Raw genomic sequence first — 27,457 nt, 5'->3', positions numbered from 1 at the left:
AATCTGCCTCGTTCTTTTTAATCATGGCTAATTTATTGAATATTTATTCTCCTGTCCTGACAAACTCATGAGGTACATACATTCTTATCTGTAGTTCATAGGTGAGGAAACCAAGACTGCAGGGGCTTGAGTACTCAGTCCAAGTCACAAAGGCTATCAGTTCAGGACAGTAGCACCAGCACAGGGGCCACTGGAGATGATGCTGGCAGCCCAGTGTCTGACACCAGCAATGCTCAGTAGTTGATCCTTCTCACTCTCCCTGAGGAGCACTCTGTGAGGCCCTGGACAAGAATTGAATGGGATGTGGGGCACCATGTCTCAAACTTGGGGCAGAGGAGGCCTTGGGACAGCCTTTCCTATTATGCCCCTGACCCCCATCATGGCCCTGTTCTTGCCAAGTCAGCAGAGCTTGTTCAACCCTCTCAGTACCCCCTACTGGCTAGAGAATGAAGGCCCCTCCTCGTGAATGGCTCCCTTGGAAGGATCTGCCTGGTGGAAAGATTCTCCTCCTGAATGAACTACTGCTGACAAGCTGGGAGCCACCAGCTCCTAAAGGGGGCAAATGAGGCTGTAGAGGGGCATCTGCTACCAGCACACCCCTTCTCCGTGCTGTCCCACAGAGGGATTAATGCAATAGAGTGAGGCCAGGCCCTTGATGGGAACTGTACTCTTGTTTTCCTCCTTCCACACAGATTTGCTTTCGTCTCTTTGGCTTTTCTCTTGGGATAAAACGTTAATGAGAGGAGGCTGCTACAGCCCTCTTGTCTGACTGCCCCCTCTCCTCACACTGCCATTTGTCTGAAGTCCAGCTGCCGCAGGTAGGTAGGGGCCAAAGTCGTTTTGTGCAAGAAGGCAAAAGCAGCTGGGAACTTCTTGAGTGGAGTGTATTCAGAGTCTGACATCCTTTCATTCGGAATGACAGAGAAAGATTAGGCATCAGAAAACCATCAGTGTGGGCAAAGCAGCCGGACCACTGAGGACACGTGCCAGGCTGTGCAGGGATCTGGAGGGATCCTGGAAGTGCTCTGAAGAATTCGCATAAGAAAAGCTAACATTTTACATGTGACCAAGACTCAAATATTCATTAAGTAAAAATAGATTAGCTTTTCTTTGGAATGGAATCATTTTCAGAAGCCCTGCTCAATTTCCAGTAAAACCCTATGGGTTTGGATGTTCATTATTCTCACGATAGTGTTTTTTGTTTTTTGTTTTGCGGTACGTGGGCCTCTCACTGTTGTGGCCTCTCCCGTTGCAGAGCACAGGCTCCGGACGCGCAGGCTCAGCAGCCATGGCTCATGGGCCCAGCCGCTCTGCAGCATGTGGGATCTTCCCGGACCGGGACACAAACCCGCATCCCCTGCACTGGCAGGCGGACTCTCAACCACTGTGCCACCAGGGAAGCCCTCTCACGATAGTGTTTGAATTAGGACCACGGCAGGCTGGCTGCAGGCCAGTCAATTACACAGTCGGTCCTCAGTGCACAAGGTGCAGAGAGCCAGGGGACACGGTGGCAGCAAACAGGCATTTAAAATCTAACCATGCAGGGAAACTCAGTTTGAGGGTATTGCTTTGTCTTGCAATTCTTTGTGAAAACTTGTATAAGAAATACTAGGTTGTTTTAAAATAAATTAAACTGAAATCTGCTGAAATTTCTCCACTCTGAGAATAACCACTAGAAGCATATCCTTCCAAACTTTTCTCCACTGTTTTAGTTTGCTAGGACTGTGCCATAACAAAGAACCACAGACTGGAGCTTAAATAACAGACATCTATTTCCTCACAGTCTTGGAGGCTAGAAGTCCAAGATTAAGATGCTGGCAGGTTTGTTTTTTTCTGAGATCCCTCTCCTTATCTCGCAGATGACTGCCTTCTCTCCATGTCCTCACATGGTCTGGCCTCTGTGTGGACGCATGTGTGAGTCCAAATTTCCTCTCCTTCTAAGGACACTAGTCATATTGGATTAGGATACACCCTAAAGACCTCATTTTAACTTAATTACCTCTTTGAAGACCTTGTCTCCAAATACGGTCCAAATACAGTCCAAATACGGTTCTGAAATATGGGGGTTAGGGCTTCAACATATGAATTTTAGTGGTATGCAATCTGGCCCATAACATCTACTAATCTTTATGTAAAAATATTCATTTTTTCCCCAAAATGGGCACCATAACAAAATGACTATTTTATAACATGCTTTTAAAAACTTTAACATGGGTTATTTCTATGCCAATAGTTGATGACTAGGTTCTGATTCAAGATTAATGGTCTTGAATGAGTAGAGGCATTAGCTTCCCACTCCCTCCTAAGACTGAATTAATAACAATAGCTCACATTTACTGGGTGCTTATTGTGTGCCAGGCACTGTTCTAACTACTTTGTGTGTGTTCAATTATTTAATCCTCACTACTCTGTGAGATGGGCATTATTATCTCCATTTATCAGATGCTGAGGGGTGAAGAGTCAGTGCTTTCTCGAGTGAGGAATTAGGAGGATTCTTCTTTCCTGCAGGGAGGGCCTGGAGTGAGTTAATAGAAGCAAGGAAGGACCAGAGAGGAGAAGAAGCCGAGGTGGCTCCCCTATGGTAAGGATGCGACGGCATCCACACCCTCCAGTGTGGTCCTGTCCCACTGCAGGTACCTGCACGTTTTGACTCCCACTCTAATCCCTGTGTGCCCTTATTCCCAGCACCCAGCAGTGCACCTCATGCACAATAAACTTGTATAAATATTTGTTGAAATAAATAAATACTAAGATGAGCATCCTGAAAGTCTCTCTTATAGAATAATTCTTATGTTTTTAAAGGTTTTAAAAATATTTTAAAACTTCCCAGGGGTAGGGGGCAAGCATTCTCAGTTCAGAGAGTTCCATTTCTGGTCACAGTTGAATGTAACACATTTTTATTATTAAGTGGGAGAAAGGAATTAAAGAAGGGCAGAAAATCCCCCTGTGCTGCTTCAGAAAAAAAAAAAAAAGCTTCAGCTAAAAGCAGCAGGATGAGTATGATTTCACTTTACCTTTTTCTTTTTAAAGTTTTTTTTGTTGATGTGGACCACTTTTAAAGTCTTTATTGAGTTTGTTACAATACTGCTTCTGTTTCATGGATTTTCAGCCATGAGGCATGTGGGATCTTAGCTCCCGGACCAGGGATCGAACCCGCATCCCCTGCATTGGAAGGTGAAGTCTTAACCACTGGGCCACCAGGGAAGTCCCTCACTTTACCATCTGTAAAGCATTTTCAAGTGGTGGAGGTACTCCAGGCCTAAAATGGAGATACTTGCTCACCTAGTATGAATGACAGTGCTTTCACTTTCCTCCATCACCATCTAACTCTGTTTCAGACACACTTTTCCCACAAGATCATCATCAGCCTGGATCTCTCATTCCAGCCCAGATTGCTTCATACACTCTTCCCATTATAGTGCATCCCAGGATGCACGCCCAGCATGAGTACAAGCCAAGAAGCCTCCCCCTCTTCTCTACACCAGCTCTCTCCACTAAAACCCTACAGAAAGGTCACTTCCACCAGGAAGCCCTCTCAGACCCACTTTCCCAGCTCCTCTCACTCAGCCCTTCCTTTGCCCCATGAGTCCACAGATGCCTGACACAGACACACAGAAATCCCATACCTGTGTCACCAGCCCTGATGAACCTATATTGCCAGAAACTCTTGAGTCCCAGTCCCAGTGCCACGTCTACACACTGCAGGATGCTTTGCCATGATGACAGATGAGCATTGTCAAGGTTGGCCAGTCATTGTCCCTGTCCTTGCTTTCTGTTTTACCCATCAGCTTTCTAAGAGTTCTGAATCACTGGAATGGCTGCTCAAAGGGAACATTACAAACATTCACCACCCTCATCTTAGTGATCAACATATCCTGATGCTTAGTTATATATAAAACATTTACAGTGTTATTATAAAGGACACAGCTCTGGAACAGCCAGATGGAATAGGGCAAGGTCTGGGGAGTGAGAGTCCTGAGTGCCAGAGCTTCTGCCCCTGTGGAGTGGGGGAAACCTTATGCTTAGTTGAAGTTTAAAAGCCATTTTGTTGCCTTCTTTTATATCTGTCTCCTTATTGCATGAAATAAGAAGAAATGAAGATGTAGAGAAGGAATGATTGGCTGTGTCCTTTGGCAGTTCGTCCCTCCTATTTTTCTATGCTACCCAGGCTGGATAGACTGATCTCAGTCATAATTGTGAAAAAACAATCCTAATCACTCCACCAGCAATTTCCCATCTATCTTACCAAAAAGATAATTCCCAGGTTCTGAGTGATTTTTCCTCTCTCTCATACACAAAATATTTGTTAAGAGAACAAAAAAATGTGCATAATCCTTATTTGTATGGCTTCCCTGTGTCCCCTGAAGAGGACACACTGTACAGGAAACACAAAGTACTACACTTAGGGGAGTATAAACAGGCAATTCTGAAGAAATGATTTTAAACAAATAATTGCTGAAAAAAATACAGCTTGAAAGTATTTTAAAAAAGAAAGAAACCCAAGAGACAACTGATTGCCTATTGTCATATGTTGCTTGTCCTTTAAGGAGGAAACAGGTTCAAACTTTCCTTCTACTGCTGTTCAGTATGTGCATGATGGCCATAAGCCACTCTTCTCTCCTCACTACTCGGCTTTCTTCCCTTGCATTGTACAGGTTCTCACAGGGTGAGAACACCCTGGGCGTCCACAGAATGACGCAGCCTATAGGACATTGGGATGCAAGATAAGGGGTTTTCTATCTACCTGATAACTGGTCTGAACCAATTACAAGCCGTGTGTGTGGAGCTGGCAGCTTCCCAAACTTCTGAGAAAGAAAATGGTCTCTTGCTCCTCCAAAGTCAAGGGTATGGAGGGAGCAGTGAGCAATGGGCAAGAGCTGCTACCAGGACCCCCGAGCCAGCAGTGGGCAGTGGGGTTCACTGAAGCACCCGCCTTCTAGGCATCCTGGCCAATCACAGCCCAAGAGGCACGCTGGAGAGGGAGCCAGCAGAGAGGGCTGCCTGCCAGGGGCTGAGATTCAGCCCTGGTGAAGGAGTTCTCTTCCCAGCCAGGAGATCTGTGGTCCAGTCTGGTGACCTTGGGGAAGTCACTTTAGCTCTTGGAGTCTTGATTTGCTAAACCATTAAGTGTGAGATTTACCCAAGTAACACTAGAGATTTACTCTGAGGATAAAACCAGAAATGTGTATTAGACACTCATTAAACTAAACATACTCTTACCATATGATCCAGCAATCATCCTCCTTGGTATTTACCCAAAGGAGTTGAAAACATGTCCACACAAAAACCTGCACATGAATGTATACAGCAGCTTTATTCATAATTGCCAGAACTTGAAGAAAGTAACCAAGATATCCTTCTGTAGGTGAATGCATAAATAAACTAGGAGATCCAGACAATAGAATACTATTCAGCACTAAAAAGAAGTGAGCTATCAAGCCATGAAAAGACCTTAAATGTATATTGCTAGGTGAAAGGAGACAATCTGTAAAGGCTACATTCTGTTTTATTCTAAATGCATGACATTCCGTAAAAGGCAAAACTATGGAGACTGTAGGAAATCCAGTGGTTGCCAGGGGTTTGGAGAGAAAAGAGTGAATGCATGGAGTACAGGGGACTTTTAGGGTAGCAAGATTATTCTACCTGATACTATAATGGTGGATATGTGTCATCATACATTTGTCCAAACCCACAGAGTGTGCAACACCGAAAGTAAACCCTAATGTAATCTGTGGACTTTGGGTGATTATGATGTGTCTATGCAGGTTCATCAAGTGTAATAAATGTATCACTCTGGTAGGGGATGTTGACAGTGGGGTAGACCATGGCGGGTGGGTTATATAGGAACTCTGTGCTTTCCTCTCAGTTTTTCTGTGAACCTAAAACTGCTTTAAAAACAGTTAAGTCTAGGGTTTCCCTGGTGGCGCAGTGGTTGAGAGTCCGCCTGCCGATGCAGGGGACATGGGTTTGTGCCCCGGTCCGGGAAGATCCCACATGCCGCAGAGCGGTTGGGCCCATGAGCCATGGCCGCTGAGCCTAGCCTGCACGTCCGGAGCCTGTGCTCCGCAACGGGAGAGGCCACAACAGTGAGAGGCCCACGTACCATTAAGTCTAAACTATAAAGTCTAAAAATATGCCTGGTAGCGTTACTTATTTTTTTTTATTACTCGTGATTGGTGACCTCAATTGTAGAGTCAAGCTGGTACTGCTTGACTAAGTAATTAAACACAGTCATATCGTCAAACTCATTTTTCCTATACTGGAAACTTTATAATTAATAGTAACACCTACAGGAATAAATGACTATTACTCACAACATGCCCCAGATTGAACTGAAGACAGCAACGTTTGGAAGCGACTTGAAAAGTGAACTTCTTATCACAGCTCTCGAATCTCACATTCAAATAGGACGATGGTGGCTGGAAGAGTGGGTGTGCAGGTTCCTGTAGGAGACCCCCAGGCTTTGAGGGAGGGCAAGCTCAGGAGGCCACAGGCCAGTGTACCCTGTACATCTGCAGTGACCCTGTTTGAGCTCAAAGCAGGCCCTCTGCCTGACACACCCGTGAAAACACCAAGGGACCACCCAGGGGCGATGAAGGGCAGGGAAGGAAAGCTGAGGTCAGGTTTTGATCTGGGAGGCAGGGGAAGAAAGCCCAGGCAGGGGAAGTGCTTGCTGGAGCCAACTGCTGTGGCAGAGGCAGGCGGGCAAGAACAGGGAGGATTCCGTAGCGACTGGAGCAGGGCCTGGGGAGGGCGGGTGCAGGGGAGACAGCCTGTACCTGCGCTCTACATGTACACTGCGGTTCTCACTGACCTCCCAGGGCTGCCCCTGCCTTGTGCACAGCTCAATATTGGCTTCTGCTGAGGTTTCATGTGAACTTGGCCTTTTTCCAGCACCACAGATAAAGCTGCCGGTCCCCACTTCTCGTGTTCAAGAAATCTTGAGGCCTTTTCTTGCCTCGTTGCTGCCTCTTGCCACACTCTTGTCCCTCACTTTGGCTCGACCGATCCCCTGCCTACAATTGAGGCCTGCCTGCTGCAGCCTCTGTCTGTTTAAAAGGCCACATCTCAATCCAGGGGTGTGGGTGAGACTTTTCTGTTATAAGGGACAGGGGCACAGCTCAAACCCGCTTATGCCATGAGGAAATTACAGAAAGAAGTGGCAGGAATATCACTGAGGGCCTCAGGACCCCCTGGATGGAGGGGCCCAGAGTCTGGGGGACTATTCCACCTACTGACTTCTGCCGACTTCTTTTCTCTTGCCTCATGCTATGTCTTGCTACTGACTAGCTTATCTTCATGGCAAAACACACACGACTTCAATAAAACTGATGAAAAAGCATGATTTCAATAAAAGTTTCCAAGTTTTACTACCTACAGTTTCAGCTTTCAGAGTCTCTCTTAGTCCAAAGTTCAAGGATCCCATGAAAGCCCTTGATAGACAACTGGGGTTAAATACCCATCCTAGATTGATCCGTGATGGCCTCAGGGAAGACTCATACATTCCTGGGGCCAAATTTAGTAACCTATTGGTATTCCTGACCTTTCCTGTCTTCTCCATCTGCCCACCAAAGAGACTGTTGCTTTACCCAGAATTATTAATTTATGCAGAATTAAATTAGAAGTCAAAAAGAGATAATATATGTTAAGGTACTACATACATGTCCAGTGATGCTATTTTTACTATTTTTATTCATTGGGGAATCCCCCAGGCTGCTGCCTGAGGTGAATTCTCTCTTGCTAACCAGCTTGGTCTACATCTTTTATGAGAGAGAATAGGGTTCAAGTGGATTGTATGGAGAGGCTGCAGAGGTTGAAAAAGAGACAGGGGTGGGAGGGAAGGAGAGGGGAGGACTAACTGGCCACAGAGGCAAGAGTTAGGGGGTGGGTTGCTTGGAGGAAGCTCTGGAGAATCTGGGGGCAGTGAGGGAACTGGGGGCAGGCAGGAAGCAGGGTTTGCAAAGTACTGGGGTGGGCTAGGGGCTGGACCATATTTAATGTTCTTCAGGAAATGTGAATAAATATTGCAATACCTCTATATTTAATACTGGCTCCTGAACAATATATAAGTCCAGGCAGAGAAGGGGCCATGTGTGGCTTTATTAATATCAGATACAAAAATGTACTGAATTCTAGGGCTCATAAAAATGCTGATGGTAGTGATCGCAGTGGTGGTGACGATGCTGATACAAAACATTTATTGAACATTTCCCATGTGCCAGGCTCTGTGCTAAGGGCTTTACATGCATTTGATGTTCCAAACAACACTAGAGGGAAGGAATATCCTAAAAAAAAAACAAAACATATGAGGCTTAGAGACGTCAAATAACAAGTCCAAAGACACACCTGTTAAGTGCACTTGGGTGGTGTGACTGTGGCTGTGAAGTGGAGCCTATGTGAGGTGCTGACAGGGTGGGGTTTCTGCATGGTAAGAGATTTGCCCATTTCTAGAAAATGGGTACTGGACAGAAAACCCCGCTAAGTCAGGTAACTTTAGCCCCGGCAGGGTTATAGCTTCTGCTGGACTTCTCTCAGCTGTCTGGGTCATATTAAGATGTCCTTGTGCTGTTTTAAAGTCCTTCCTCAGTCTCCACTGACCTCTCTCCCTGAAACCCAAGCCCTGATCTGGCCTCCCCAGTCACCACTGGCAGTGTGGCCCAGTGCCTCCTGGACCTAGCCATCTCGCCATCTTACCTGCATGCCCTGCTCTAAGTAGTAACCAGCTGGCAGCACCACCCCTCACCTGACCTGTATCCTTGTTAATTTAAAGCAAAGTGATATGGGAGGATGGGGCAGCATAGAATTAGGCCCCAGGGGAAGCAGGACAGTAATCTTTGGGAGGCCTTACAGTGACAATGGACCTCTCCCTTGCCCCACCACAGTGAGCAACAGAGGTCGCGCGGCAGAATCATGGGGAGAACCCAGAGAGAGAAGAGGCTATCAATGGTCACCACTCTGCCAGGAGGGCTAGGATTGTGAGAATGTGTAGGACATAGCCTGGGATTGCAGAGGGTTCCGGGGGACTGAAGTTCCTGCAATTTCAGGTTGAGGAAAAGACAATGGAATGTTTTACTCCAAGGTGGCCCAGGACCATAGGTTCACTGCAAACCTGTTTGTCTTAGGATGCTTTACTAATGTCGCAAAGTCCTTATACAGGTCACATTTCTAAGTCCACAGTCCTTGTTTGGATCATCTCCAAGCCCAAAGTTCATTCATAGAGCAACTCACTGAGTACACATTACATAGAGACTTACACTAGGCAGCCCATAGTCAGGGGAAGAATTTGAAATGATAGAAATCTCCTCTCTAGCAAAAAGGATACAAACTGGCAGACTTCCTAGGGTGGTAGTTAGCCCAGGCTCTTCTCCGAGAACTTCTCAGGGTATTAGCAAAGGACTCGTGTCTCTACCCCTGATTACCACCGGCGGAAAGGAGGACCAGGCTTCCCCTGGAGCAGCAGGATGAGGCTGGAAGGAGGACCCCATGGGGCCATCGATTCCCTCATCATTATGGTCAAGGCAGTTGTTAACTATGACATCCAAAGACCCATTAGTGATAATGCAGTCAAAATGGAAACTCAAAATGGCTCAAGCCCAAGACAAGAGCAGAATCTGTGAATTAAGAGATTGAGTCATCCTTTCTAAGCCTAGGAAAAATATATCAATTTATAGATTGCCACCTCAGTACCTGAGAGGGAGTTCAGAGAAAGAGAAAAAGAGGAATTTGAAATTCGCTTGTATTCTGCTAGGTCATTATTACTCTTACTATTGATTTTATAATATTACCACGAGCCAGGCACTGTTCCAAGCATTTTACATGCATTAACTGATTTCATCAGACCACTATATGACCACCTCGCTGATATGGCCAGTTTGGGACTGCCCATTCCTTCAAATCTCTCCTTGATTTCTGCCCTTTACAGTATAATGCTTTCAGGACCAGTAACTACAGGCAATATGGGCTCATGTGATGTAAGGAATACCTTAGTCATTAGCCTCTAGTGAATGCTTGAAAATCTATCGCGAGACGCTAAAGATATTGACATTTGTTACATGCAAATCCATCTGTAACGGATAACTCTGCATTTTTTAAAAAGGCTGTGAAGTATTAATTATGTGTTAGGCGCGACTGTAAACATTGTTTCATTTAATTTTCACACGAGGCAGGTGGTATTTGGCGGGAATTAAAGTTAAGAGAGACTCAAGAAGCTCATGCAAGTCCTCCTAGTTAAAAGGTGGAGGGAGCAGGATTGAGGCCAAATCCTCTAACAACACCCAACATGTTCTTGCTCCTGTACCTTACAGCCTAAGCTCTGTATTAATATGTTTTCATTTATTACTACTTGATATATATTTTTAATAAATAATGACTTTTTAAAACATAACGACAGTACAATTTTCACACTCAACAAAATCAACAATAATTTACAATAAAGCACATGTTCCATTTTCCCTGGTTGTCTCAAATATGTCTTTTTAAATTAAGACTTGTTCAAATTAGCATTCAAACGTGTGAGGTGAGCTACACACCTCATTTGGCTAATAGGCTTTTTTCCCCCTTTGATTTCTAAAAAAATTTGAACTGAAAAGTGGAAAGAATACTACAATGAACACCTGTATATCTTTCAAGAAGAGTCACAAAAGTTGGTATGTGTCTTAAATCTCTTTTTTATCTATAATTGTTCCACTTCTCTTTTTAAAAGAGAGTAATTTATTTCTGAATTAAACTACATGATTTGACCTGTAGAATTTCCCACATACTTAATGTTCCTGATTAAATTACTCATGGTGTCATTTAATGTGTTCCACTATGTCCCATATTTCCTGAGAACTGGGAATTACATCTAGAGTTTGATTAATTCAGGTTTTCTGTCTTGGGGGAGGGGGAGGATAAAACTTCATAGGTGATGTTGTGTACTTCCATTTGTATCATATCAGGATGTACGTAATACCTGGGTCATTTAGCCTTGATCTTTGTGTTTAGATGGTGTCAGCAGGATCCATATATCATTTAATTTCCCATCAACTTTTAAATTAATGGCTTTAGCTGCCATTGGTGATTGCTGCCTTGAACCATTATTTTGTTAGGATTTGCACATTGGAGAGATCCCAATTTTATCATTCCTACTGCACTTACCAGTTGTGTTTCTTACATAAAGAACTTCCCTGTAGCAAATATTTGGTTGCTTCGAGGTACAAACCATGAGCTTTGTTTAGGAAAGGCAGGATAACTACTTGATTCCTTTTCTTTGTCAATTTTCAGAATGATGAGTTGGTGTTCTGGCAACTTCCAAAGTAACTAAGGAAGTTCTACCTACTGTGGTACTCGAGCAGCGGGGTGGTGTGTGTGTAGCAGATATGCAGTATCATTATGAACCCAGAGAATTTTACATATTGATGTAGTTCAATCCATTGCAGTGTTTGTTTATGTTCAAACTGTCTTATCTTTGGTAAATGGGGGCCCCTTCAAGTTAGCTACCATGTCATTTTGTTGTGACAGTAATCTTTGACAGCTTCCTTGTTTTCAGGCATGACAAGATGTTCCAGCTCAAGAAGGTCTTGTTCCTTTTAGCAGGAAATGGCATCTGGAGACTACAATCTGGGGACAAGGGGTGTTTGTTGTTATTGAGTTACCACTGCTTCTAAATCTTTTCAGTGGAAGTCACTAGGAAATATCAAAGTTTTAGAAAAAGAAAAGTAATCATGCGTTAATACTGATATTTTCAATTTGAAGAATTACAAGGTTTTATTTAAACTTTCGATTTTATTCATTTATATGTCTATGTTTTATATTTTTACATAGAAAATCTTGGTTCCCTCCTAGTGAGATTTGGGCAAACACACTTGTTTTATCTTATTTTCTGGTTTCAAAATAATATCGCATTGACCAAAAAGTTCGTTTGGGTTTTTCCGTAAGATGTTATGGAAGAACGGGAATGGGAACGAACTTTTTGGCCAACCCAATAATATCAATATTACCACTGCTAACAAGACCACTGAATGCAGAGTCAGGTCTCTTGACATCTTTGTGGATCTTCTACGTCCTTGTGATAGATTCTACTAGGGGTGTGTAATGAAAATACTGTGGCTTAAAGTCATTTGAAATAAGCATCCTATAAGTGGTTATGCCATCCACTAGATACACAAATACTTTTTTTTCAGTTTACTGTCCAGTTTTAGGGGATTCTTTTTATTTAGTTAATTAAAAATTATATAAAATATTTACTGGTTCTAAAATCAAACTATAAAACAAGGTGCATTCAGAGAGGTCTAGCGTCTATTCGACTCCCTTCCCTCCTGTTCTCTCTCCTCTCCAATGGTAACTTTTTAAAAAATGAGTATGTGTGTGTGTTATATATATATATGTGTGTACACCCATATTATATGTATATATATACACACATATCATACATATACTATTATAGTTGACCCCTGAACACCACGGGGGTTAGGGGTACCGACCTTGGGTATAGTGTGTCTATAATTTATAGATGGCCCCCCATATCCACAGTTCCTCTCTATCCAAGGTTCTGCATCCTCTGATTCAACCAACCACATAATTCCTATTGTATTACTATGGAAAAAACTCACATATAAGTAAACCCTTGAAGTTCAAGCCTGTGCTATTCAAGGGTCGACTCTGTGTGTGCGTGTGCATGTGTGGGTGTGGGTGTGTCCTAGAGATCTCACTCCATAGCAGTTTATGGAGATCTTTCTCATTGTCTTTGACAGCGGCATTGTATTCTATTATAAGCATATTCATAATATTCATAATATTCAAATTCCTTGTTTATAGACATTTGGGTTGTTTCCAGTCTTTGGCTATTACACACTGGGCAGAGCAAAGTTTTATGCATATATCATCTAGTATTTTTTCTAGTGTGTTTTGAGGTAGAATCCTAGAAGTGGGGTGACTGGGTCAAAGCGCAAATTCACCCGTAGTTGTACTAGATATTGTCAAATTCCTGTTCCTAGGAGTACCATTCTAAACCACTCATAACTAGTGTGCCCTGAGTGCCTGCTGTATGTTCAACACTGTGGTGAACTGTTTGAATATTAACATCTGGGAGATTGTACTGCACTCGATCTTTGGAAAACATGACTGCTTTGCTAACCAGCTAAGTTTTCAGTTAGCTTGAGCCTCCTGCTTTCCTTCTCTTCTTTTTTTGTTTGGTTTTTTTTTTTGCGGTACGCGGGCCCCTCACCGCCGCGGCCTCTCCCGTTGCGGAGCACAGGCTCTGGATGCGCAGGCCCAGCGGCCATGGCTCACGGGCCCAGCCGCTCCGCGGCACGCGGGATCCTCCCGGACCGGGGCACGAACCCGCGGCCCCTGCATCGGGAGGCGGACCCCCAACCACTGTGCCACCAGGTAAGCCCTTTTCCTCTTCTTTGAAATGATACTTCAGTTTGGTGTTATAAGCATCAGGGCTATGGGTATGAGCAGAAATGTTCCCCTCAGAGCGAGCTCCAACGTCTTGTGAAGCTGCACCAGCTGCAGTGAGATTTGATCTGTAGCTGGAGATAATATCTATATTGTGTCAGGCCTGATAGACAGACGGTTCCAAGCATAAAATCTATCACACAGGTGGGACTTATTCACAGCAACCAAGAATGAAAGAAAACCACAACAAGCGAGTCAGTATTTCTGGGCGCAGATTCTGACAAGGCTTATACTAGAGATCTGCAGTTAGGAGGGGATTAGAGGTATATAGTCCTCACAAGCCAACTCCATAGCCCCCAGCTCCTTCCTGCACTTCCTTTCCAAGTTCCTCTTCTATTGTATCATTAAAAACTGTCCTAGGTAGGCGCTCCTATTTTCCATTTTTTAGATCACCTTTCCATACATGAAGTTGTTGGTGGGAATGGGAATCTTCCCCAATGCTTTACTTATTTAATCCTCATAACAATAATTATATGAGACAGGTTATCTGCACTTTCTAGATGAGAAACACAAGGTTCCAAAAGGGTTGGGACAGGCCCATTTTCAAATATTACATAAGTAGTGAAGTCAACCTACGCCTTTAACCACTGCACCGAGATCGAAAGCCTGTGAGGGGGACGCAGCACAAGGAGGCCAGCTCTAAGAGCCTGGTAATCATTGCACCCTCTAATTTTCATGTATTTCTTACTCTGAGGAAGTGGACCCCAGAAAGGCCAGATAATAGCCTGCACCATGGGTTCATTTTTCTCATGAAGTCCCAGAGATCATCATTTGTCCCTGTTCACACTGTCCTGCTCAGCCATTGATACTGATATCCAGCCACCCATAGACTCAGGCCTCTCCTGCTACTGAATCCAGGGAAGACAGGCCAGGCTGGCCAATGCCCTCAGTGGGCAGATGCTGGAATGCATCTTCCACGGCAGTCATATGGCATGGTGTGAGCACCCAGTGCACCTTCTCTCCCTTACTTCTTGTCCCTTTCCCCATGCACTTGTTTCTGATCAGATTCTTGATCCTCATCATTCCCAACCAGAAACGAACCCCCATGCAACTCCAAGGGCCTCTGATTTGAACTCTGTGCTAATCTGGACAGCCAGTCCTAGGACTAGGATGCACCCACCCACTTCTAAGTACAGAAGCCGACCACAGTGTCCAGATGCTGGGTGCCTCCACATATTTGGCAGATATTCAATGAATGTCCATTATTACTATTATTGGCAGTAGTATTCAAATTCTTAAGTTTGGCATGTGATTATTCCAGGTGATAACCGGGACCTACCAACTTAACCACAGGATTCCACAGATCTATGGAAATGGTGGGGGAAGGGAATGGGTGATCAAGTAACATCTGGAAAAACCACTGCCTCATGGATTTTGATCGTCATTAGGTCCTATGTCACTGACCAGGAGATCCACCACAATTATAGGGAGGCTCTTCTAAGCCAAGGATCACATCTGCCTCACCTTCTCTTGGTCAATGGTGCCTTCCAAGGTTTTGGAGCCTAATAGCATCTGGATCATTAACACTTGCTATTCCAAGTGGTATGACTTTACCAGAAACCACAAGTGTGCAGTGTGAAGGCTCTGTAGACCCCGATTTCACAGCCCAACCCTTTGGAGGGATATCGTGATAGTTTTCTCCATTGGTTTTGTGAAAGACTTATAGGAATGATTCTAGCTGTGGTGCTGGACCCAGGCTATGGCTGGGACACATTATAGAGGAAGAACCTGGAAGCTTGAACCTGTGGACTTAACCTTCTACTCGGTGTAACAATAAGCTCTTTTGGGAAATTGACAGGAAAAAGCCAATAAATAATCTGTCACACAAACCTGTCCACCATCATGAATCCTGGTTAATGATGAAATGATCATATAGCCATCTAAGCCAAAGACCAAAAAGTCATTCTACATTCTTCCTTTTCTTTTTCTCCATTCATCTAAGCAGTCACTAAGTCCTCTCAGTTTCACCACATTAACATTTTTTCAACTCACTGCCATGGCCTTAGTTCAAGCCTTCGATATTACTCAGCAGCTTCAATTATCTCCTGTCAACTGTCCTAAGCCTTCCATCCAGCCACCAAACCTGATCATGTCACTCTCATTTTTAAAGTACCTTTCACATCTCCCCATGGCCCAGAGTATCCAAACTCCTTAGCACAGAGAGAAGCTGCTCCCAAATCCCCCTCCCAAGCTCTATCCGCTGCCAAATTCTCCAGCCTCATTTCTCACCACTCCCCACATGTACTCTACGAGTCAGTATAAGCTGGGATATACTGTAGTAACAAACAACTTCCCAAACCTCTGTGGCTTAACATACCAGAAATTTATTTCTTATTCATGCAAAGACCACTGTGGGACCACATCCTCACAAAGGAGATGAGAAGTATAATCTTGCATGTGCTCAGGAAGGAAAAGAGAACCAGAAACTGTTGAACAATAGTAATGTCCAACTTGTGCTGTGACCTCCTTAACATAACCTGCCCTGTGAGGCCTCTGTGCCTTTACGTATGCTGTTCCCACCCTCTGGAATGCCTCTCTCCTTGCTCCTTTCCCATCTTTTTCTGCCTTTCTTTCTCTGCCAACAACTCCTGGGAAACTCTCCTACTTGGTTTTTGGAACCCCGACTTTGTCTCCTCCATGAAGCCTTCCCTGACAGCCCTCAGGCCCAAGGATGAATGGTTTGCACCCTCTTCAGTGCCACAACATTCTTAGAATATGGACAAGTTACTGACTTCCCATGTTGACATGGTTTGTTGATCTGTTCTTCCTGCTTCCCAAGATCCTAACAGAGTCCCTGGCAGTGGCAGTTGGCCAATAAGTGTGTATAGAACGACATTGAGTGAGTGAATGTGGCCCTTACTGGGGAGGGCTCAGGTCTTTCTCGTGGACCCCATCCCCAGTAGACCTTCCAGGTCCAAGCAGGTTGGACACAGTGGTCCATGTCAGAGCTGGTGTCCTCATGTCTCTAAACCCTCCACCTGTAAGTCAGAAGGGCCTGTTATCTTCCTTGGGCCTAGCAAGCACTCCTAGGAGCAAACAAAAGGTTAGGTTAATTCTTTGGATTTCTATGAATATTCTTCCCACTCATTCTTGAGGCCAGGCTCAGGGTTAACAGAAGAGGGAAATAATACTAAGAGGGTAAGAGCTTTGGAAAAAGGAAGAAAAGGTGAAAAGTAGCTTAGGTCACCCAGGGGGTAAAGGCATTTCTGCCCTCTCCCTCTTAGGCATAATCACCATACATTATGTCAACCTCTGCTCAATGAGACTCCCATTGACCACTTACCCCCAGGACCCTGAGAGAAAGAGATACTACATCAGTTCTTTCCTGGAGAAAAGGGAGCCCTTCTACACTATTGGTGGGAATGTAAATTGGTACAGCCACTATGGAAAACAGTATAGAGTTTCCTTAAAAAACTAAAAATGGAGCTACCGTATGACCCAGCAATCCCACTCCTAGACATATACCCGAAGAAAACCATAATTCGAAATGATACATGTACCCCAATGTTCATTGCAGCACTATTTACAATAGCCAAAACATGGAAGCAACCTAAATGTCTATTAACAGAGAAGAGGATAAAGATGATGTGGTACATATATACAATGAACTATCACTCAACCATAAAAAAGAACAAAATAATGCCATTTGCAGCAACGTGGATGGACCTAGAGATTGTCATACTGAGTGAAGTAAGTCAGACACAGAAAGACAAATATCATATGACATCGCTTATATGTGGAATATTAAAAAAAAGGGTACAAATTAACTTATTTACAAAACATAAGTAGAGTAACAGATGTAGAAAACAAACCTATGATTACCAGGGGATAAGGCAGGGGAGGGGTAAGGGAGATTGGGATTGACATATACATACTACTGTATATAAAATAGATAACTAATAAGAACCTACTGTATAGGACAGGAAACTCTACTCAATACTCTGTAATGGCCTATATGGGAAAAATCTAAAAAAAAAGAGTGGATATATGTATATGTACAACTGATTCACTTTGCCGTACACCTGAAACGAACAAAACATTGTAAATCAACTATACTCCAATAAAAATAAAAATAAAAATTCTACTTTCCTTCAATTGCCTCCTGGACTTTCCCACTAAGGTGGGCTGCTTCCACTGGCCTCTACTTCTTCTAGTAGGGCTCAACCAACTAGACCTCAACAACCCCGTTCTGTAAACTTAGTCTCAAACCACCTGGCTTCCTCTTTCCTGTCCTTGAAAACTAATTTTCCAACTAATATTCCAGTCTTTTTTCTTTTTTAACATCTTTATTAGAGTATAATTGCTTTACAATGGTGTGTTAGTTTCTGCTTTATAACAAAGTGAATCAGCTATACATATACATATATATCTCCTCTCTCTTGCGTCTCCCTCCCACCCTCCCCATCCCACCCCTCTAGGTGGTCACAAAGCATGAAGCTGATCTCCCAGTGCTATGCAGCTGCTTCCCACTAGCTATCTATTTTACATTTGGTAGTATGTATTCTCTGGAGATCCAGTTTACGGGCAGGGCCATGCTAACTCAGCATTCTTGGTGAACTATAATGATAGTAATTGGTATTTCCTTCTTCTTATTATCTTTCTGATAGCCTGTGCATCTAGGATATTTTCCCCCTCATCTTCCTTCTCTGTCATCAAAACTCATTTTGCTGTTCTCATTCCATGTATTTAACAGCTCAGAGTGAGTTAGTGTGGCATCTGTGCTTTCCCCCTGGCTCACTGTGCCTTCTCGATTAGTATCCAGAGTAGGTTTAATTGGGACAATATTTAACTCTGCTTCTTGCTCATTAATAAAGATATCACAGCAAAGCAGACTCCTGTGACAGTCCTCCTAAGCCATATCCAGGTGTATGAATGTGAGAAGAGGGCCATTTGATTATTTGTGTGATAATTGACATAATAATGTGTTCATAACCTTTTCCCCGAGCCTCAGCAACCTCTTCAGAAGCAACTGTCATACAATTATTAGCTACTTTCAAAACCACATTTTTTTTTTTTTTTTTGTGGCACGCAGGCCTCTCACTGCTGTGGCCTCTCCCGTTGCGGAGCAGAGGCTCCGGACGCGCAGGCCCAGCGGCCATGGCTCACGGGCCCAGCCGCTCCGCGGCACGTGGGATCCTCCCGGACCGGGGCACGAACCCGTGTCCCCTGCATTTGCAGGCGGACTCTCAACCACTGCGCCACCAGGGAAGCCCAAAACCACATTTTTTAAATCAATAAAGCACTTAAAAGATCTTTAAAAAATATTCCTTTCACTGTTCCACCCTCTCCACATATTCTCATTGATCCAGAGCCCCTAAAATGGAAGAATATGAAAACAAGGTCAAAGGTACAGAGCAGGAAGAAGAGAAGAGGAATGGTGAGCAAGCCTTCTGTGGGGTCACCGGTGGCTCCCTGACATGGGTTGGAACATATCTTGTTTGCCCTGCCTTGAAATGTGACTGTTGGGGTGTTTTTGGTTACCTACTGATTTTCTCATCTAAACCAAATGGAATTCATGTTTGATCAGGGAGATTTCATAAATCAATTTAAAGCCCTCTATCTGCAATATTTACTGTGAACTCTTCAGTTATTAATTCCAGAGCTCCAAGGGTATTTGGACAATGCAAAGAATTCTTGTATGTGAAATATCTCAGTAGGGTCACTGAACATGATTGTTATACATTACCAGTGTAACTGGTGATAAGAACATAAACTGTCCTCCTACAGAGATGTCCCTAAGACATCTGTAAAAACAGTAAAAGTGACATAGAATATACTTGGGAGGGGGACACAGGTATTAGTAATAGTAACTTACAGTTGGTTACATGGAGGCTCTTAATTAGGGAGGCATCAGAGGTTCTTCAAACACCCCAAAGGTTTGCATCCAGTTGATCAGGGGCTGAATCCACACATGTGTATTTTGAAAATGCTCTCCTTGTGTACCTCTTCCTTTGGAGAAGCACCCATAACACCTCATGGTTTTCAAAGCTCTTTTCCATCCTACACAACCGCTTGATGAGACTGCCTCCACATTGTCAGGTTCAAGGTCATTTTTCTTATCTTATCACTTGGCCTCTCAGTTGACCACTCACTCCTTCTGGTCAGACACTCCCTTCTTTTCTTGCCTTCAGGGACACCACATTCTTCTGCTTTTCCTCTGACCTCAGTGACTATTGTTTCTGTCTCTTTTGCTGGATCCTCTTCCTCACCATCATCTAAATGTTGAAGAGCCCCAGGGCTCTGTCCTTGCATATCCTCTCTCCTTAGGTGACTCATCCAGTCCCATGCCTTCAAATACCTCTTCTACTTGCGAATTCCTCATTTCTATCTCCATCTCCTATCTCCTCCTGCATTTTGGATCCGTATATCCAACTGCCTGGCTAACATTTCTCCTTGGATATTTAAAGGACATTGCAAACCTAAAGTGTCTTTAAAAAAAAGAATTCTTGATCCCTCCAAATCTGCTCTTTTCCTAGGCTTCCCCATTTCACTCAACCAGCTACTCAAGCCAAAAATCTGACCTAACCTTTATTCTTCTTTTCCCCACATATCCAATCCATCAGCAAGACTCATAGCCCAGAAGTGTCCTTTCCTCTCCATCTCTCTCTTATCGCTCTGGGCCAATTCACCATCATCTTCTACCTGGACTCATGCAATAGCCTCCTAACTGGTTGTCTTCTTTCCACTTGGTTTTCACTTTCCTCACAGTGACCAGAGAAATCTTTTTAAAACAAAAATCAAATCATGACATCCTCCTCTCATGAAAACATTCCTATGGCTTCCTATCTCTCTTAGAATAAAATCTCAATTTATTACCGGGTTTACAAAGGTCTGCAGGACCTGGCCCCTGGCTCCCTCACCCCTTCACTCACCATATTCCAGGTGTGCTGCCCTTCTTTTGGTTTCTTGAACACTCCAAGTTTACTCCTGTAATAGGACCTTTGAACTACATGTGTGTTCTACTGATTGACCTTCCCCTTCAACTCTGCATGGCTTGTTCCTTCTTGTCATTCTGATCCCAGCTTAAATGTTACTTCTTCAGAGATGCCTGCTCTGACTGCCCCCACTCCCAGTCTAACGCAAATGCCCAGTCCCTTCTTCCACACTCCCATGTTTATTCATCTGCATACTATTTACCCCCTATTTATTATTTTTTCATTTATGTATGTACCTTAGAATGAGAGGAGAGACCTTGTCTCATGCTCATTTGAAATATCCCCAGCCCTAGATAATTGTTGAATGAATGAACCAATTTAACTTAACTGTAACAACATGGCTGTGAAGGAGGCTTGATCATCCTCTTCTACAGATGAGAAAAATGTCATGCATTTGGGCCAGATGGCTTGCCCAAGATCCCACAGCTAGATCAGTGGCAGGGCAAGTCTTTCAAGTCTTACTCCAGCCCTCTTTTCTGCATATCATATGTTGAGTCTGCCTCTACATGGGGAATTCCACCTTGCAAAAATGTCCTCATCTTCCTTTAAAAATTAAATGTCCAGGGAATTCCCTGGTGGTCCAGTGGTTAGGACTCCACGCTTCCATTGCAGGAGGCACAGGTTCGACTCCAGTTCAGGGAGCTAGGATCCCCAAGCTGCTTGGCGCAGCCAAAAAAAATAGTTAAATGTCCTGCACATCAACACAAAATAAAAATGGTGTGCAGACTGTGGATCTCAGTGAAACGAGAAGCAACCTTTGTTGGAGTCCTAAGGTTCGGTGGATTTCTTCTGACCAAATGTGATGTGACCTCCAGGAAGGGAACGTAGTAGAGCACAGAAAAATTACACTGGAGCTGTGTGTGTGTGTGTGTGTGTGTGTGTGTGTGTGTGTGTGTGTGGTGTGAATGAGTATGTGCCCACCACTCCTCATCTGCAGCTTCTTTGTGCTTGTACTGAACCAAGGCTCCTAGGATGATTCACAGTCACCAGTATGCATTCCTTGAACTGAACCTGCAGCACCTCCTTCACCAATCACCGCTCACCTAGGAAACAAGCCCAAGGAGAAAGCCTGAATGCACCACAGGGCAGAGCCTGTAGGTACCCTTATGATTAGAAAAATGGGAATGTCAATTAGTTTTCAAGTTGTGAAGAAAGTCTTCAGGTTCTGTCTTTGGTAGGTGATCACCTGGCCATTCTTTTTCCAGTTGAACCAGTTGAAGTACATGCATTGATAATTGGCAGCATTTACCCCAGCCTGAGTGTCTCAGAAAATGTGTAGGAAATTGTCCCCATAGCAACGAGGAGATGGCAGTTCAAGTCTGCTGTTCCTGCTGGGTCACAGAATGCAGCAGGTGAATTCTTCTTCTTCAGACCAAAGCTCTCCTTTATAAGGAAATGTTCTTAAGCATACCTTAACCTCCACGTAGCTTCCAGATCTGCCAGTTCAGAAAACACAGCCAGGTCCTCACAGCCATATTTCTAAACTCTTCCATAGACATCCAAGGAGCAAAAGAGGTTTGAAACCTGCTCACTCCTGATGGCTTTTCTTAACCCTCTGATTACTCTGGGCTCTCTGGTCTGTTCTGTTTGCCAGCTAATTACAAGTGTTAGCGCCTGGACTTGAAACCCCAGCTGCTACCCTCCATTTCCTTTGGTCTCCATGCTTGAGACACGGAGAATAGCTGGCTATGAATAGCTATAAGGATTAGCAAACCCCTGTTGTTCTGGAGACTCTACCCTGAGTGGGAAAAACTGACTGAGGAACAGAGGAGGTTAGCTGGAGGTTCTACCAGCTGTATGACACTGAACAAATCCCTTAATCTCTCTGAATTTTAGCTTCCTCGTTTATAAAACAGGATTTACACATTAGACGATTGTTGAAAGGATTTAGTACAAAAAGTAGAGAAAGCACCTAGTGCAGTGCCTGGCCAGTGTTAGCCCTCCATAAACTCTGGTTCTCTTCCCCTTGATACTCCACTCCTAAGATCACACCTTCCTCAGGAGGACAGACTTTCTAGACAGAGGCAAAGAATTTCGGGAGGAGAGAGCTTCCTTGATGGGCAGGGAGGGAGAGAAGAGGGATGGTGGACACCAAAGGATGTTGTTCTTTGCAGTGGAGTTGTGCGATGTGTGCTGGGTGACATCCAGCCAGAAAAAACCCATGAACATGTTTTGGGATATTTGGTAGATATCTTCCAGTTGGTTTTTTAAAGGCTGCTGAATAGCACTTTCTTGGTTAATTGACATTTTCTTTAATCCTGTATTGCATATGAGTTCCACCAGAGCTGTGCAAACAAGGTTTGAAATCCAGGGGCACAGGAGGACACTGAATAAAGACTGATGAGGAGGGGCTTCCCTGGTGGCGCAGTGGTTGAGAGTCCGCCTGCTGATGCAGGGGATGCGGGTTCGTGCCCCGGTCCGGGAAGATCCCACATGCCGTGGAGCAGCTAGGCCTGTGAGCCATGGCCGCTGAGCCTGCGCATCCGGAGCCTGTGCTCCACAACGCGAGAGGCCACAACAGTGAGAGGCCCGCGTACCGCAAAAACAAAACAAAACAAAACAAAGGCTGATGAGGAATGGAGCAGCACCAGGCGATCTTTGCAGACCCTCTTGATGGAGTTGCCACATGCCTCCTATTCATGAAGAGTAAGAAGACTGGGGTGGGGTGAATGTGGTTTAATATTTCACTGCGTAATTCTGTAACCTGTTCGTCTTCAACCACAAAAGTGAGAAAGCTTTTATATATATATATATATATATATATATATATATATATATATATATACGCTCAATAACACATTGTCTTCTGTAAGGGAGGGAAAAAAACTTTTTCCTCTGCCCTCCTGGGTTCTCCATCTGGGGCCCTGGAAATTAAACTGACAAAAGACAGACTAACATGAGAAAAAATTTTTTTTAATTATGTGCAGAGGTGATTAGGATTTGGGGGTTTATATACCACTCCAAAGGGCAACAGAGGCTAGAGAAGAAGATAGACAAAGGAAAAGGGATTTGGGGCTTTTTTTTTTAGGTATACAAAGGTATACCTATTCCAGTTTTTACTCAAAATCAAAACCAATAAGCCTTTTCATTGCTTAAACAGGGACACAAGAGGAGTTCCCCAAGAAAGTGCAAAAGATGCAGTCCTCATGGCCCACAGCCACTTGCAAAGGTAGCAGAAAGAAAGACTTATATGAACTCTCTGGAACAGGCAACTGTCAGTAGGACATCAGCCACATTGGGGCACAACCCACATTTCTATATGGCCATCTACAAATTCTCAGGGCCCCCAACCTGACGGTTGGCCACCTACAGACGCAGGCCTACCAACCTGTGCCCTCTGGCAGGCAGAAAGCCAAGCCAAGCTCTCAGGACATGAAGCAGGACAAACTGTAAATGTCCCTAAGAAGGAAAGGACCAATAACCAGTGAGCTCTCAAAACCAAATTCACAAGAGTCACAGTGTAAATAAGTAGTTCTTACTAATGTTTTTCTCCTGATAATCTAAATTTGGAAAGGAAAAGACAAAGAGACACTTAACTGCCCTCTGTTGATTGGACCCTACAGGTAGAAACCTGGGAGGCTGACTTAGTGAGAGTTTTCACCTTTCGCACGCTTTGTCTGACATCCCAAGATTCCAGCTGTAGCCTCCAGAGTGAGTGGGGTATCCCAGTCACCCCTCTGTGGTAGAAGGAAAATATTCTTTCTCAACCCTCCTCGTTCAATGGCTGGGGCCCACGAATCAAACTGATAAAGGATTAACAAGAGAAAAAATAGATTTAATTACATATGTTTGATGGAAGTTCACAAAGAAAAATGTGGCTCAAGGAGGAGTTTAGAATTTGGGGACTTATATACCACCCTAAAGGGCAACAAAGTGTGGAGAAGAGGCTAGACAAAGAAAGAGAGGTTTGGGGCTTCTGGGCAGTGGAGGCAAGGTACAGAAAGGTAATCAGGAAAAGCAGGTAAGTGAGGGTTGTTTAGTAAGGTTTGCTATGCAGATGTAGGTCCCTGCCTTCTCCATTGATGAGTTATTAAGAGTCCACCTCTTCCTACTTCAGGAGAGGGAGACACCTTTACAAACTGGAATTGCATTTATAAATGTAAATTTCCCTTACAGAAGGGAACCATTCTCTGTTTTTAGAGTTTTTCCTATGTCTGCTGTTCCTCAATTGCCTTCAGCTCAAAATAATCCTTAAGCCAAGGAGGGGTATTTTGGGGTGTCATGCTCTGGTCCCTGACACTCCCAAACCAAAATCATGGCACATAGGTTACTCTTCTGTACCCAGAGACCTCTGACTACTAGCAGAAAACACAGCATGAGAGAGAAGAGGAAAACTTCCAGATAACCCATGGATGAGCTAGTAAACCCTTCCAGAATGAGTTGCCTCTGGAATACACATATTTTAATGTGATAAAATGGGAACACTAGCAACATTGGAAGGTGGAAGCTCCCAAGGGGCAGTGACTAGTTCTCAGGGAGGATCTTCTTGGAGGGAGCACCCAGGTGTCCCACAGGAGTCCTACAGAATCTCTGGTCCGGGTCTGGCCAATTCTGCTGCAGGGAAGATGAACAGAGATAGGGGATCCCAGTGGAGAATTCTGGAACCACAAGGAGGATGTCAAGATGGCTTGTTGTCTAGCAACTGCTCCAGGCTCCTGTAGGTACTGCCCACAGGTGAGGCAGAGGTGAGGAGAGCAGAAATAGAAAGTCAGGGAGACCCTGGGACTTTTTCTGAGGGAACTCTGCACACAGAGCTAAGCAAAGTTCTGCCTGTCCTACACAAAGCTACCTTTAATTTGCAGTGATAGAGAACTGAACTGGTTTACCAGTTGCCATGACCAAGAGGCGGCTGTCCTGCACCTTCACTACCTCACAGGTTGCCTGCTGCCGCAGGAATAAGACTAAGGCTTGGCCTGCCCTGAACTACAGATTCCAGGGACCCTAAGCTTCCAGCCGGGTTCTCACTCCCAGGCCGAGAGATGACTGTTAGATATAGAGGTGGGAGCAAACATAGTGAGGCTGAGGGCCCAAGGATCTGCAGCATCCTCCGGGGTTGTTAGTCACTGAAGCACCCATCTCTGGTCTCAGTTCACAGGTGCTTCAATCCCAGAACCACCAGAGATCCTGTGCCCACTCAAGGGTGTGAAGGAGATTTAGGGACACACACTCTCCTTACCCTAATTGGTTTGCTCCAGAGAAAGCAAATATTTGGCTATATTTATCATTGCTGATTATTACTATTGTTACTGCTCATACAGAATTTTGGCAATCAATCCTTATCCTAAAAGACTTTCAGCCCCCAAACTATAAAACTAGCAACATTCAGCCCCACTTCTCCCTGCCCCCAACCCCAGTACGTGTGCACATACGAAAAAATTAAATGAAATGGTTAAGCAAGTGGGTTCTGAAACCAGCCTGGATTCAATTCCTAGATCCTTACTAGTTGTATGATTTTGAATGAGTTATTAAGTCTATGTGTTTTTTTTAATGTAATTTGTAAAATAAAGATAATCAGAGTATCTCCCTCATTTTTTTGAAATGATTAAATTAGATGATGTATGTAACTTATGTGCATGCCGAGCTCATAGTTATTGTGGGTGTTATTATCATTATTACTATCTGATACACACTGTGCCCAGTGAAATAGGAAGAGTAGCAGCTTTGGTATAAACTAGTCCTGGGTTCAAACTCTGGTTCTGCTACTTATTAATGGTGTAACCTTAGACAAATTACTTAACCTCAGTTAGCTTCAATTTCCTCCTGGAAAAAGGAGATTAGAGACCTCCTAGGGATGCAGTCATCCCCTAGGGAGGTCATACAAATAAAGCCTCTGGCCATGCTTGGCACCTGAAGATGCTCCATAGTCATCAGCTAAAGTTCCTTCGTTTCTTCAAGACCAGCTTAAATATAACCTCTTCCTCAAAGTCTTCCAGAGCCCATAGAAGAAATGCTTCTCTCCCTTACATTTCCATACCATTCACTTATTTGTATAGTAAAGCCCTGTATTCGTTTTCTAGGGCTGCCATAACAAAGTACCACAGATTAAGTGACTTAAACAATAGAAATTTATTTTCTCACAGTTCTGGAGGCTGGAAGTCCGAGATCAAGGTGTTGGCAGATTTGGTTTCTCCTGAAGCCTTTCTCCTAGGCTTGCAGATGGCTACCTTCTCTCTGTCCTCACATGGCCTTTTCTAGTCCTATTGGATTAGGACCTCATTGAACTGATTTAGGTCATACGACCTCATTTAACTTTAATTACCCCTTTAAAGGCCCTATCCTTTAAATACAGTCACTTTGGGGGTTAGGGCTTCAACCTACGATGTTGAGGGGACACAATTTGGCCTTGACCAAAGCCCTGCCATAGTGCCCAGCACAGTCCACAGCAAAGATGGAAGGGAAGCTGGCTAGACTGAGCTTGTGACTGTCAATGCCAACTACCTCCACTCATGGACACACAGCTCAGAAGCGGCCTCGTCTCAACCAGTGAGGTCTGGAGTGTCATGCTAGTGAAAGAGGAAGTTAGTGAAATGCTAGTGAAGAGCATTTTATAATGTGTCATGATGAAAGAATTTCATAAAACCCTTCCCCTCCCAGGAGCTGCCAAGGCTGCTTAACAACATTTATTCAACACGTGCCATATGCCAGCCTCTAGATACAGCAGACGTATTCTTTCCTCATGCAACTCAAGGTCCAGTGGAGGAGGTATTCAATAAGAGAAGACTTCAGATGTGTCTTGCAAGCTCTGGTAGTGCTATGGAGGAACAATACAGATGTGAGAGGCCATGGGTGGTGTACTGACCTGGGTTGAGGGCAGAGAGCTTCCCCGAAAAGCAGTCAGAGGAATCCAGAGCTTACTGGGGGGCCAGATGACAGGCCGGCTTCCCTCTTCATAAAGCACCCTGAGTCCACTCCAGGACAGCACAGCTTTAGTGAAATCAGCCTGGACAAGTCCTGGCTAGGGCTACTGCTTCCACACGGGTCATCAGGGTTGGTCTGCTGATTACCCCTCCCATCTCCCCAGAGCTGTGTGTTGGTCAAACAGTCACCTTCTTCGAACCTTAGTGAAAATTCTTTAAAGAGGA

The sequence above is a fragment of the Phocoena phocoena genome, chromosome 12 (genome assembly GCF_963924675.1).
Source record: "Phocoena phocoena chromosome 12, mPhoPho1.1, whole genome shotgun sequence".
Classification (NCBI taxonomy): Eukaryota; Metazoa; Chordata; class Mammalia; order Artiodactyla; family Phocoenidae; genus Phocoena; species Phocoena phocoena.
The sequence above is the reverse complement of the archived record's forward strand: the minus strand, read 5'-3'. Positions refer to the sequence as shown.